We start from the raw sequence: 12,325 nt of genomic DNA, 5'->3' as shown, positions 1-12,325 counted from the left end.
TTAGTTTTGCAAACTGAAAAATTCCCAGGAGGATGGGACTATTTAGAGACAAATAGCTCTAGATCCTCATAACAAATTAGTACAGTAGTTGACGTTCATAAATTCTGGGGGCATCTGAGGGCAACTTTTGTTTTTTTTTTTTGTTTTTGTTTTGTTTTTTTAGTTTTTATTTATTTATGATAGTCACAGAGAGAGAAAGAGAGAGAGGCAGAGACACAGGCAGAGGGAGAAGCAGGCTCCATGCACCGGGAGCCCGACGTGGGATTCGATCCCGGGTCTCCAGGATCGCGCCCTGGGCCAAAGGCAGGCGCCAAACCGCTGCGCCACCCAGGGATCCCTGAGGGCAACTTTTGTAACTTATAATAACTGTTCAATCTTCCAAAAAGACAAGAATCCTTTGCTATATGTTCTCATTTATACTCTTTTTCTTTCTTTCTTTCTTTCCTTTCTTTTTTTTTTTTTTTTTTTTGTACTTAAAAATAACTTCTGGGGTGTCTGGCTGGCTCAGTCAATAGAGCATGCAACTCTTGATTTCAGGATCATGAGTTCAAGCCCCACATTGGACATGGAGCCTACTTAAAAAAAAGAAGTAAGTAAGTAAAAAAGAAAAGACCTTTTTGTGTTAAGTATTCTGGTATCACTGTTTACCCAACATGAAAATTGAACTTATAAGAACATTCAAGATTCTACTACTGAAGTCTATACACAATATAAATCCATTTTTTAAAACATAAGAAGGAACCAAACAATGGTTTGTTTAGGATTACATGATCACACAATTTAATACAATGCATTATGAAAACAATTTTTTAGATGCAAGGGAGTAATAGCCCTAAAATATAAGATAGGACTTTCCTCTAGGAGGAGATAGGCAGATGGAATAAGTAAATATCCCAATGTTAACATGAACAAAGGATTTGAACAGACACAAAACCAAAGAAGCCAATAGGAACATGAAAGGATGCTCAGTATCATTCCTCATTAGAGAAGTGCATATCAAAATCATCATGAGATACCATTTTTCACCCACTAGGATGAGTATACCAAAAAAACAAACAATAAGAAGTGTGTCCAGAGGTGTGCAGAAACTGGAATCCTCTTACATTGCTGGTAAGAATGTAAAATGAAGTAGCCACTTTGGAAAACAGCTTAGCAGTTTCCTAAAAAAGTTACACTTGCCATTTAATTTAGCAAATCCGCTCTCAAGAGAAATAACATATATGCACGCAAAGAAGGTGTGCACAAATATTCATAACAACATGATGCACAATAATGAAAAACTGGAAATAGCTCAAATGTCCATCAGATGGTGAGTAGGTAAAATGTGGTAAATCCATAGAATGGAAAACTATTCAGCAATAAAAAGGAATGAGGCTCTGATATATGCCACAATGTGCATGAAACTAAAAAATGCTCTCTGACAGAAACCAGACACAACGTCAATATGTATGACTCTATTTATGTGAAATGTCCTAGAAAGGCAAACATATAGAGAAAGTAAACTAGTAGTCTGCTAAGGGTTGGAGGTAAGGAAAAAAGGAGTGGCTAAATGGGCACAAAGTTTTTTCTTAGGGCAATGGAAATGTTCTAAATTTAGATTCTGGAAGATTGTACAACACTGTAAACATACTAATATTCATTTAAGTATCCACTTAAAATGGATGAATTCTATGATATGTAAATTGTATCTCAATAAAACTCTTTAAAAGCCCATAACAGATTTCAACTTTTTCCTCTTTAACATTCTAACAGACTACCCACATTATTCAACGTCCTCATGAAACTTTTCGTAATTGAAGCAACACATGACTATGCTGTTCATGTCCTTGTAGTTTGCATAACTGACAGGTGGAAAAGAGAGGCTTAATTACCCACAAATTACTCTCATTATCATTCCTTCCAATTTAAACAACCATAGAGTGGTTATGAGTAATGTCACTAAAAATGTGCCCGTTTGCAATTTCACTAACAACAGGAAATAGTGATGTCTGGTGACCTTTGAATCATTGTCCGTGATAACATGGGTACACCTAGCTTGCAGCCCTGCCTCTGCATTGGATCATGCAGGAATATGTCATACTTTTTTTTTGTTTTGTTTTTTTAAAAGATTTTATTTATTCATGAGAGACACAGAGAGAGCAAGAGTCAGAGACACAGGCAGAGGGAGAAGCAGGCTCCATGCAGGGAGCCTGACATGGGACTCGATCCCAGGTCTCCATGATCATGCCCTGGGCCGAAGGCAGGTGCTAAACCACTGAGCCACGCAGGGATCCCCTATGTCATATGTTCTAAAGCCAAAGAAGCAAAGTTGACAGTCACCCTTTTTTTAAAAAATAAACCTTCCTTGATTCACCTTTACAATTATATGAACTGAGGATCCATCTCCAGGGCAAGATGGAAAAGTAGGTAAAAGGAAGCTGAAATGCATCAAATCCAATAAGAAAAAGAAGGAAGTGAACCTAGAGGCATATTTTCTATTTCTCTGAGAAAGTACTCTTTTGGTTCTTCACATAGAACTTGGCAAAGTTAAGAGTTCCTATCATTTATATTTTCCCAAAGACGTAGGTGAATGTTTGTGTCATAGTTGTTTTCAATGAAGACATACTTTTTAAATTTATGTCTAGTGTATTACTGCTCTATGGAGCTTATAGTTTTTTTTTAATATGGCTGTTTTGAAAGTCTTTTAAAAGACCGATGATGAACTTAATAGCTTTGTTTATCCTTTTGGGTAGATCGGGTTCTTTCTACCCTGCAAAATGAAAAAGTTATTTGGGGAAACACAGCATAGAACGGCATATTTTTCTCAGATCTGTGGTATGTTGTAATGAAGCCAGAGCTGTCAGACGAAGGCAGAAAAGTCGTTGAGAGTGCATTAACAATGAAATGTGCACAGCCTAATTTTCTATTACTGGTGATGCAAAAGGAAAGTACAGCAGTACAGCAAGGGAATAACACAAATTGTTTTCCTCCTTATTTATCGCTTTATGTTCAGCCAGACAGAGCTAACAGGGAAAAAAAACAGCAATGGAGAATTCCCCACTTGCTAGTACAGGGATTTAGATTTAATAAAAGTTATTGATCATCTTAGAAGAAGTAACCTGGGCTGTTTGGTTTTCATTGGTCAGGGATTTCTTTTCTGGAATATTTTCATCTTCCATCTTCTCCTGATCAAGTTCAATCCTGGACCAGAAAGGGGACACTACTGGGGAAAATCTGAATAAAATCTATAGTTTAGTAAATAGGATTGTATTGATATTTATGTACTAGTTTTTGTGAGGTTTTTTTTTTTTAAGAAAAGAGTAGAATTTAATCTTTTTTATAGGACACTGTAAGATAGGAGATTCCACATAGAAATAAGAAACCACTGAGAAGAGGAGCTTCATACAGTTTGTACAGTTTGGAACTGGTCAAGTATAATTTCGTTGTAAAAAGTGCTACAATAACAAAACACATTTCAAAAGAGTTCTTAGTAGAGAAACAGTAAGACAAACTTCTTCCAGAGTACAGAACAACTTTCTGTCTCAGCTGTACAATCTAAAAGCTAAAGGTCCCAGGAGTGCCATCCTGAACTTGGAATGTATAGCCTTCAGAGATAGTTTTGGGCACAACATTCTGATCTTCCTCTTCTTCTACAGAGAAATACTTCTCAATCAAGTTTAATGAACCGTTGTACATAGACTCATTTTCATGGTTTTGTAGAGCTTCAATTTTGTCCAAACCTCCACATTCTTCAGTCATTATACTAAGTTTCTCTGTTTCACCTAGTTTCTCAGCAGCCTGAAAGATGTTTGAAATGGCATCCAGAATAACCAGAATGATTTTGGTATCTTTTGCAGTGAAGAGGTTCATCAATGGCTCTATTATGCCACAATAAACGAGGTATACAATCTATTCAACTGTTCCACACTTGTATAGTTGGTCACAGCCCATAAAGCTTCCTTTTGTGTCTTAAAGTCTGCCTTAGAGAGAACACTAATGAGGAATGGGACTAATTCACGATTCACAACTTGCTGTATCTGGTTATGGCGACCAAATGTGATGTTTGAATTTGTCCATGTAGCTTCCTTCTGAATATTAGGTTTGGGGTTCATTAGCAGGCTGGGAAAGACAGCAAGTGCTCCTGCATCTATTACAACCTGAGTCTGTTCTTCTGTCCCAGTGACAATATTTCCTATGGCTCTTAGCGCAGGAGTCACAAAAATTCAGTAGCTCCTAGAAGCTTTACAAGTTGGGGCACAAATCCTGTTTACACAACTATTTCAATTCATTCATTTGGACCATCAGTAAGGTAGGAAATTGCCGAGCAGGTATCTGCTAATACTTCTGGATCATCATGATACAGGAGATGAACTAAGGTAGGAAGAATCTGCTCAACAGCATCTAACTGGGGTGCAGGATTTTTGTTGCGACAAAGGTTTGAGAGTGTCCAAGTAAGGTTAGGTAAGTAACCACACGCTAAAGATGACATATCAGGAACTGCAAGGAGAGCCAACAGTGGGTCAACTGCACCATACTTGATAACCAAGTCGAAAAACTGAACCATCACCTGGAATGTTTCCTAGAGCCCATACAGCCTGTTCACTGATATGGCCATGGCAAGATGCCAACAGAGAAATGAATGCTGGGATAGCACCTCCATCTACCATAGCCTTGGTCTGTTCTGATGTTCTGGAAGCAATGTTAGTGAGGGCCCAAGCAGATTGAAAATAAGACTACAATCAGTTCTGCCCAAGAAGGACACAAAGTTTGGATTCAAACCAGCCCGGATTATGTTGTCTGTCTTTCCTTAGAAAGTAGTTTCCTAGCAGTTTGAGTAGCCTGGAGCTGGCTTTCCAAATTGTTGCTATTTACACCTTTGACAATGTCATCAACAGACCAATTTATAGCGCCCTGGTCGTTGAGGTTTTTCCTGCAGTGGAGAGGTAACGTCATCAGGAAATGAGCTTACATTTCTTCTTTTCAGCATCTGGTCATCCTTCTTAGCTTTCCTCAGCTCCACATTAACTTCTATTCGGCGCCGCCTCATTTCTGTACTGTCTTTCCCCTTGTTCTTGAATCCGTTAAGGCGGACAGCTGGTGAACTAGCATCCCCGTTGGTGGACCTGGTTATGCGCACAGGGAGAAAGCTGCACGGCCGGCTCAGGCTTCCACGCGAGGCGGTGCGGGCGCGGAGGCTGCGGGTCAGCTGCCCCCTAAACGTCCACCACGGATCAGCCCAAAGACCGTGTCAGTGTACTAGTTTTGATCATTGTGCCAAGGCTACATACGATGTTAACATCGGGGAAAATGGGTAAAGGGTCCCAGGAGCTCTCTGTACTATCTTTGCAACTCTTCTGTAAATTCAAATATATTTCATAATAAAACCTCACTAAAGGAAAAAAGAAAAACTTGAGAGTTTTTCAAAACAAACAAAATTCTACTCCTCACGTAGGACCCGAATCTGGTATCTTCCCCATATCTGCTTTGGTTCCCACCCAGCCCGCCCTCGGTAGTGAGAGACAAAACTGGACACTATGTACTCTCGTGGTCTTTTGTTTCCTTATAGCACTTAGCACGTTCTAACTTTTTTTTTTAATTTTTTTTATTTATTTATGATAGTCACATCAGAGAGAGAGAGAGAGAGAGAGGCAGAGACACAGGCAGAGGGAGAAGCAGGCTCCACGCACCGGGAGCCCGACGCGGGATTCGATCCCGGGGCTCCAGGATCGCGCCCTGGGCCAAAGGCAGGCGCCAAACCGCTGCGCCACCCAGGGATCCCCGTTCTAACTTTTATCACTGATGAACATGTTTAATGTCCCTGATTAGGAAGGCAGAATGGGTTAAAGCAACAACAAAACAAAAAAACAAAAACAATAAAAGAGAAATTTAAATCCTAGTTCTACCAAACTTGGGCAAAGGCCTTAATCTCCCTGGGCCTGATTCTTATCATCAGAAAAGCAAGAAAAATTAATTACGGATCAGATGTCATACATGCCTGAAGATCTTTAAGCAAAGCCTATCACATAGCAGATGCTCAGAATATCTTTATGTTATTGTTCCATTACTATGATTACTAGACTAAGTTTCTTGGTATCAGGAACTTTCTTGTTCAAGTTCACAGCAACTTGAAATGGAGATGATCAGAAATGGGCTAGTGAATTGAAACAGTTCAGAATGTTTCTACAGATAAGTTTGTTATTCTGATTTTATTCAGTATTATGTTTTAAATTGTTATTGTCTTCTTTACAGTGTTTTCAATTCTCAAAAGTACACATTTATGTTCTACTATATCTAGCCCAACACACTGAAGTTTCAAACTACAGTAAGTAGGAGAAAAGCAGTTTTTTTTTTTCCTACAAAGTTACTGAGTAAACCTTAATATTTACCTTTTGTCTTGTCTTTGAAGCACCTTACCTCCCACTGCCCACTCACTAGCTTATGTCACATTCTTGGGCCTTTCGGGACATCTTTGAGGGGACCCTACTCAAAATCTGCCGTGCTCCCTCTGGTTTGTTAAGACCTTCATCCCAGATCATACAGCAACCTATGTATTCTAACCCTACTCATGTCTATGTGCTTTGGGACTTAACAAAAAAAAAAAAAAAAAAAAGGATAGTGTTGGAATAAAATAGGATGAGATTTTCTCTTTTTAACAAACAAAAGTGTTTGTTAACATTCATTGTTTCTCGTTCATCCATTCATTCATAAAAGTGATTGATTGTTTAGCACCTACCAGCCATTAAGCTAAATGCTGAAAATACCAATTTGAAAAAAAAAAAAAAAAACCACAGTCCCTACCCTAGAGGATCTCATAACCTCTAGGAAGACAAACGTGTAAATGGCTCATTATAATGCATTGTGAAATGTGCAATAATAGAGATATTACAGAACATTATGGGATCATAAAAGAGCATTTCAATCTGGGGAGAACAGGAGCTTCATGACTCTAAAGCAGTGTTCTCAGCCTCAGCTGCCACAGAAATCACCTGGGAAACTAAAAAATACTCACTCCTGGGAGCCATCACATAAATTCTATCGTAATTGGTCTGGGGTATTGCCTAGGCATGAGGACTTTTTCAAGCTCTACAGTTTTAAAGATAAGCAGAAATTAACCAGGCTGAAAACAAAGAAGGTGAGGAGGGGCATGGAGAGAAGATATGTCAGGCAGAGAACTTAGGCCAAAGGCACCGAGGCAAGAAAGACGCCTAAGATACACGTTTCCGGTTTGTGAGAGTGCAGCGTTGCAAGCATGCTTTCAGTGTTCTGGGTGCAGTGGTGGGAAACGAGGCCAGAGAGGAGAGCAAGGAGGCCCTGTGCTGCTGTCAGGATAGCAGATGTGGGGCACAGATAGAACATGGTCAGATTTACAACATAGATAGCTTTCTCGGCTATCAGAGTAGAGGGGGAGTTTTAAATAGACAGGACTAGAGGCATGGAGATGAATCAGAAGATCCAAATGAGACATGATTAGGCCACAATCTGGAAACATTAGGAAGAGATTCCTAAAAACTGTTAAGGAAGTCATATTAGCTGTCCTTGTATACTGTTTGGATGTAGCAAAGAGAGGTTGAAGGAGAAATCTGGGGAACGGGTGGATGGAGAGTAATACCTACTGAGACAGAGAAGGTAGTAATGGCAGTGGAGTTAGAAGGAAATATGATATGCTTAGTTTGGAATACAATGCATTTGAGATGCCTGTGGAGTGTTTAGGTGGAGACAGTCTACCAACACACCTGGTCCAGTTCTAAGGATGGATGAGAATATTGACTTAGACACATTCAAGGTTGCTTTGGCTTTGGCTTGCTCTCAAAGCAGCAAATAAGCAATGCAAAAATGAGGATGAAAATGGCTGATATAGTTCCTCATTGTCTCCTTTTTACCTCAAGGAGATGCAACACAAATGCAGAGTCTTAACCATGTAAATGGACACTTTGTCCACCAGGACAAAAGAATTCTAGATCTCTGGGCTTAGTGACATTTTTACTCCCAGCTGTGTCAGTACCCAGCAACTTATGGTAACATTTGAAGCTATAATTCTCAATTCACAACCACATGGCGAGGACTGATGTCTAGGTTCTGAGCCTTGATCCTTGCTCTGCTAGCACTGGTGAAAATGCTTTATCTCCCAAAGTCCATTTGGTCACATACAACACTTAGGATTTTTTTGTTGGATCTCAATAGCCAACAATATTTGGAGGTAGGTGGATAAGGGTGAAGTCTCCCCACTACTTCAACACCAGGTCACAAAGAAAGCAAGTCTCAGACCAAATTCTTCTGTAAATACAGGCATTAATATTAGGCTATCAATTCTTATAATGGCTCTAAAACTTAGCAGAAAAAAACAATCTTACTATTAATCCCTCACTGTTTTGAGGTATTCGTGATCTCAGCTGGGTGGTTTTTTTCTTCAAGGCTTCCAGGAATCATGTTTTCCAGGGTTCTGGAGAAAGATGGATTGAACATCTAAGATGGCTCTTCATATGGCTGGTTTTGATGCTGGCTTTGGTTGGGAGCTCAGCCAGGGCCAGAACACCTGTGCGTATCCTTTTTATGTAGTGTGGGCTTCCCACAGCATGGAATCTAAAAGCAGGGCAACTGAGGTCTATACTCATAACTGGTGTGCAGCCATTTCTGCCATACTCTTACCACTGATGCTGCCACAGGGCCTATCCATATTCAAAGGGGTGAAGAAACCAGCTCCTATAACTTGATGGGGCGAGCGACGAGGTCATATTACAGATTATTTGGTCTTCCATGGAGGATACAACCTCTCACTAATTAGCAAACCAGCACCACAGAGTCATGCAACCTGTTCTTTAAAAATGATGAAGTCTCCACTCTTTTCCTTTTTTGTTGCTCCAAAAATACTTTTCACACAAAGCTTCACTTGAGACAAGTGTAATAACATTCCAGAGATAGGGTTTGGCTAATTATTATTATTTTTTTAATATATGGTGTCAAAGAATCTGGACTGAGGTCCATGGGCCGCTTTAGAAATTAAACTGAGAATACCATCCCAAAGATCACAGTTTACAGAGCTCATTAAACTTAGATGAAAGTTTTGTGAATATCTCTAAAATATTCAGCACGTATATACTTTCACAGAACCTATGAGGTAGCATTTTAAAGTAATATAGCACTATCATCATAAGGCACTAGGAATTTGCCATATGCATTCGCATATGGGTTTCTGAGAGTAAGTTTATTCCCCACCTAGCACAAATCCCCCAGGAGACCAATGGAAACGAAAGTCTAAGACCCTCTTTGCAGAGACCTCAGGTTTGGATGTTTGAATTTAAAAGCCATTCGATACAAATTTTTAAACCATTTTTCCTATTAAAAAAAATATGAGAATGGATAAAATCACCAAGGAAAAGTGAATACAACGAGAAAAGCTGTGATTCTTGGCCAATTCCTGGGATTCATCAAATGTTAGGGGTCCCCAGAGGAAGACGAGTCAACAAAGGAGTCAAAGAAAGATTATGGGTATAAGTAGAAACAGTTTAGGCAATTCCCAGAAAAAGTGTCATCAACAATTTCCAGTGCAGTGAAGTAGTCTAGGCAAATCAGAATTAAAATGTTTTCACTGGCATTGGCAACTAGAAGTCACAAGTGAGCTTAGCAACTGCCCTTTCGATCAATCATGGTCAGAAGACAGCTCGTAGTAAGGGCTGGGTATAAATGTAAGCAAGTGAATACTGACTCTTTGAGGATGTCTCTGCCCAAGAGAAGTGGGCAATGCTCAGAAGGACATGCAGTTGGAGGGCAATTTTTAGATAGGGTGAGATCTAGGAGTGTTTCTAGAATGAGTAAAGGAGAGAAATATTGCAGATGCTGCAAAAAGAAAATTCATTCCTAATTAAGATTTCACAGGAGAAAAAAATAAGATAAAATTCAGAGTTACTACATTACCTAAACCCCAGAGAAAGGAAAGCAGGATGGATGGAGATGCACTAAGAGCAGCAAAACATACAACTAAGTTGTAAATTATGTTTTGTTCTTACTAGATTTTTCTCCTTTCAAAGAGATGGCACTTTTTGCTCTTTTTCCCCCCTTTTAAACATAATGTATTTTGTTTCTGAAATAAGCATCTCATAATTTAAAATCTGATATATCCTTGTTAAGGAAGCAATGCAATAATGGTAAATCATAATGGAATACAAAAGTGTAGTCTCATGACAAATTTGCACCAAAGAGTAATGAATGGTGTATTTTTCTAATACTTAAAAGTAGAAATTTTATAATAATTTTAAAAATAATTAATATAAAAGAATGGCGTGTATTAGAGTATGGGCTAAATGGTGATAACAAAGAGGTCCTAAAGTGGAGCAGCTCATACCTGACAGCATATTAACTCTCTTTCTTTTGGGGGGACGGGAGTATAGTTAACATATAACATTATAGTAGTTTTAGATACACAACATAATGATTCAATATTTGTATTTGTAAAGTGATCACCACAACAAGTCTGGTTTATATCCATCACCACACAGAGATACGTTTTTTTTTTTTTTTTCTTGTGAAGGGAACTTTTAAGATCTACTCTCTTAGCAACTTTCAAATATGCTCTACAGTCTTATTAACTACACCATGTTGTAGGTTACATCCCGGTAACTTATTTATTTTACAACTAAAAATTTGTACCTTTTGATCCCTTTGACCATTCTGCCTCACCCTACCCCTGCCTCCAGCAAGACCAATCTGTTCTCTGTATCTATGAGTTCAATTTTCTTTGGTGGGTTGCAGGATGAGGGGATGATTCCACATACAAGTGAGAGCACATGGTATTTGTCTTTCTCTGTCTGATTTATTTCATTTAGCATAACACCCTCAAGGACTATCCATATTGTACAAATGGAAAAGATTCCTTCTTTTTTACGGCTGTATATTATATATATGTACCACTTTTTCTTTACTCATTCATTCATCAATGGACACTTTGGTTGCTTCTATATCTTGGCTACTGTAAATAATGTAGGAGTGAACGTGGGAATACCTATATCTTTTCAAAGTAGTGATTTTGTTTTCTTCAGATGAATATCCAGAAGTGGAATGGTTGATTGTATGGTGGTCCTATTTTTAATTTTGGGGGGAATCTCTGTACTGTTTTCAGTAGTGGCTTTACCAATTAACATCCTTCCAGTGGTGTGCAGAGGTTCCCTATGCAACATTCCTGCCAACATTTGTCATTTCTTATTTTTTTTTAATAAAGCCATTCTAACAGGTATGAGACTACCTCACTGTGGTTTTGATTTGCATTTCCCTGATGATCAGTACTGTCAAGCACATTTTTATGTACCTATTAGCCACCTGTATGTCTTCTTTGGGAAAATGTTTATTCAGATCCTCAGCCCATTTGTTAATTGGATTGTTTGGTTTCTTTGCTCTTGAATTGTATGAGTTCTTTACCTACATATTTTGGATATATGGCCCCTTCTCAGATATATGATTTACAAGTATTTTCTTTCATTCAGTAGGTTGTCTTTTTTTAAAAAAAAAATTGCTATACTTATTGGTCAAGCTGAAGATTAAATTCTAGGCAAGGCAGGAGGGAAAAAATCCAAAATGCAAGTCATTCTTTTTTATTTTTTAAATTTCAGTATAGTTAACATACAGTATTATGTTAGTTTCAGGTGTACAATATAGTGATTTAACAATTCTATACATTACTCAGTGCTTATCATGATTAAGTGTGTTTTTAATTCCTTTCACCTATTTCACGTATCCCCCATTCACCTCCTCTGGTAACCATCAGTTTGTTCTCTATAGTTAAGAGTCTGTTTTTTGGTTTGTCTCTTTTTTTCTTTGCTTGCTTGTTTCTTAAATTCCACATCTGAGTAAAATTATATGGTATTTGTCTTTCTTTGAGTGACATATTTCATTTAGCATTATACCCTCTAAATCCATCTGTGTCATTGCAAATAGCAAGATTTCATTCTTTTTTATGGCTAATATTCCATTGTATGTATATATACCACTTCTTTATCCATTCATATATTTTTTTTAGATTTTATTTATTTACTCATGAGAGATGCACAGAGAGAGGCAGAGACATGGGCAGAGGAAGAAACAGGCCCCCCATGGGGAGCCTGATATGGGACTCAATCCCAAGACCCCAGGATCATGACCTGAGCCTACTGGCAGATGCTCAACCACTGAGCCACCCAGGTGCCCCATCCATTCATCTTCTGATGAACACTTTGGCTGCTTCTGTGTCTTGGCTATTATAAACATTACTACAATAAACATAGGAATGCCTATATCTTTTTGAAGTACTGTTGTGTTTTCTTCAGAGAAATACCCAGAAGTGGAACTGCTGGATCATAGGGTAGTTCTATTTTTAATT

The 12,325-nt window shown here is 38.5% G+C and overlaps 1 long non-coding RNA gene and 1 pseudogene across 5 annotated transcripts in view; one reads left to right on the top strand and one right to left on the bottom strand.

Annotated features, from left to right (window-relative positions):
- LOC140623488 (uncharacterized) overlaps positions 1-12,325 on the top strand; it is a 31,649-nt gene that overhangs the window by 3,786 nt on the left and 15,538 nt on the right. For 4 of the 5 annotated variants that reach the window (XR_012023101.1, XR_012023100.1, XR_012023099.1 and 1 more), the window contains 2 exons: positions 509-593; positions 1,034-1,110. This is a non-coding gene — a long non-coding RNA (uncharacterized lncRNA). The remainder of the gene's footprint in view (positions 1-508; positions 594-1,033; positions 1,111-12,325) is intronic. The other variant, XR_012023102.1, reaches the window with a different exon arrangement.
- LOC140623520 (importin subunit alpha-1 pseudogene) lies at positions 3,365-5,456 on the bottom strand (annotated as a pseudogene).

Source organism: Canis lupus, chromosome 33 (assembly GCF_048164855.1).
Source record: "Canis lupus baileyi chromosome 33, mCanLup2.hap1, whole genome shotgun sequence".
In the NCBI taxonomy this organism is placed as follows: domain Eukaryota; kingdom Metazoa; phylum Chordata; class Mammalia; order Carnivora; family Canidae; genus Canis; species Canis lupus.
Note: the sequence above shows the minus strand (reverse complement) of the source record. Positions and strands in the feature narration are given on the sequence as shown.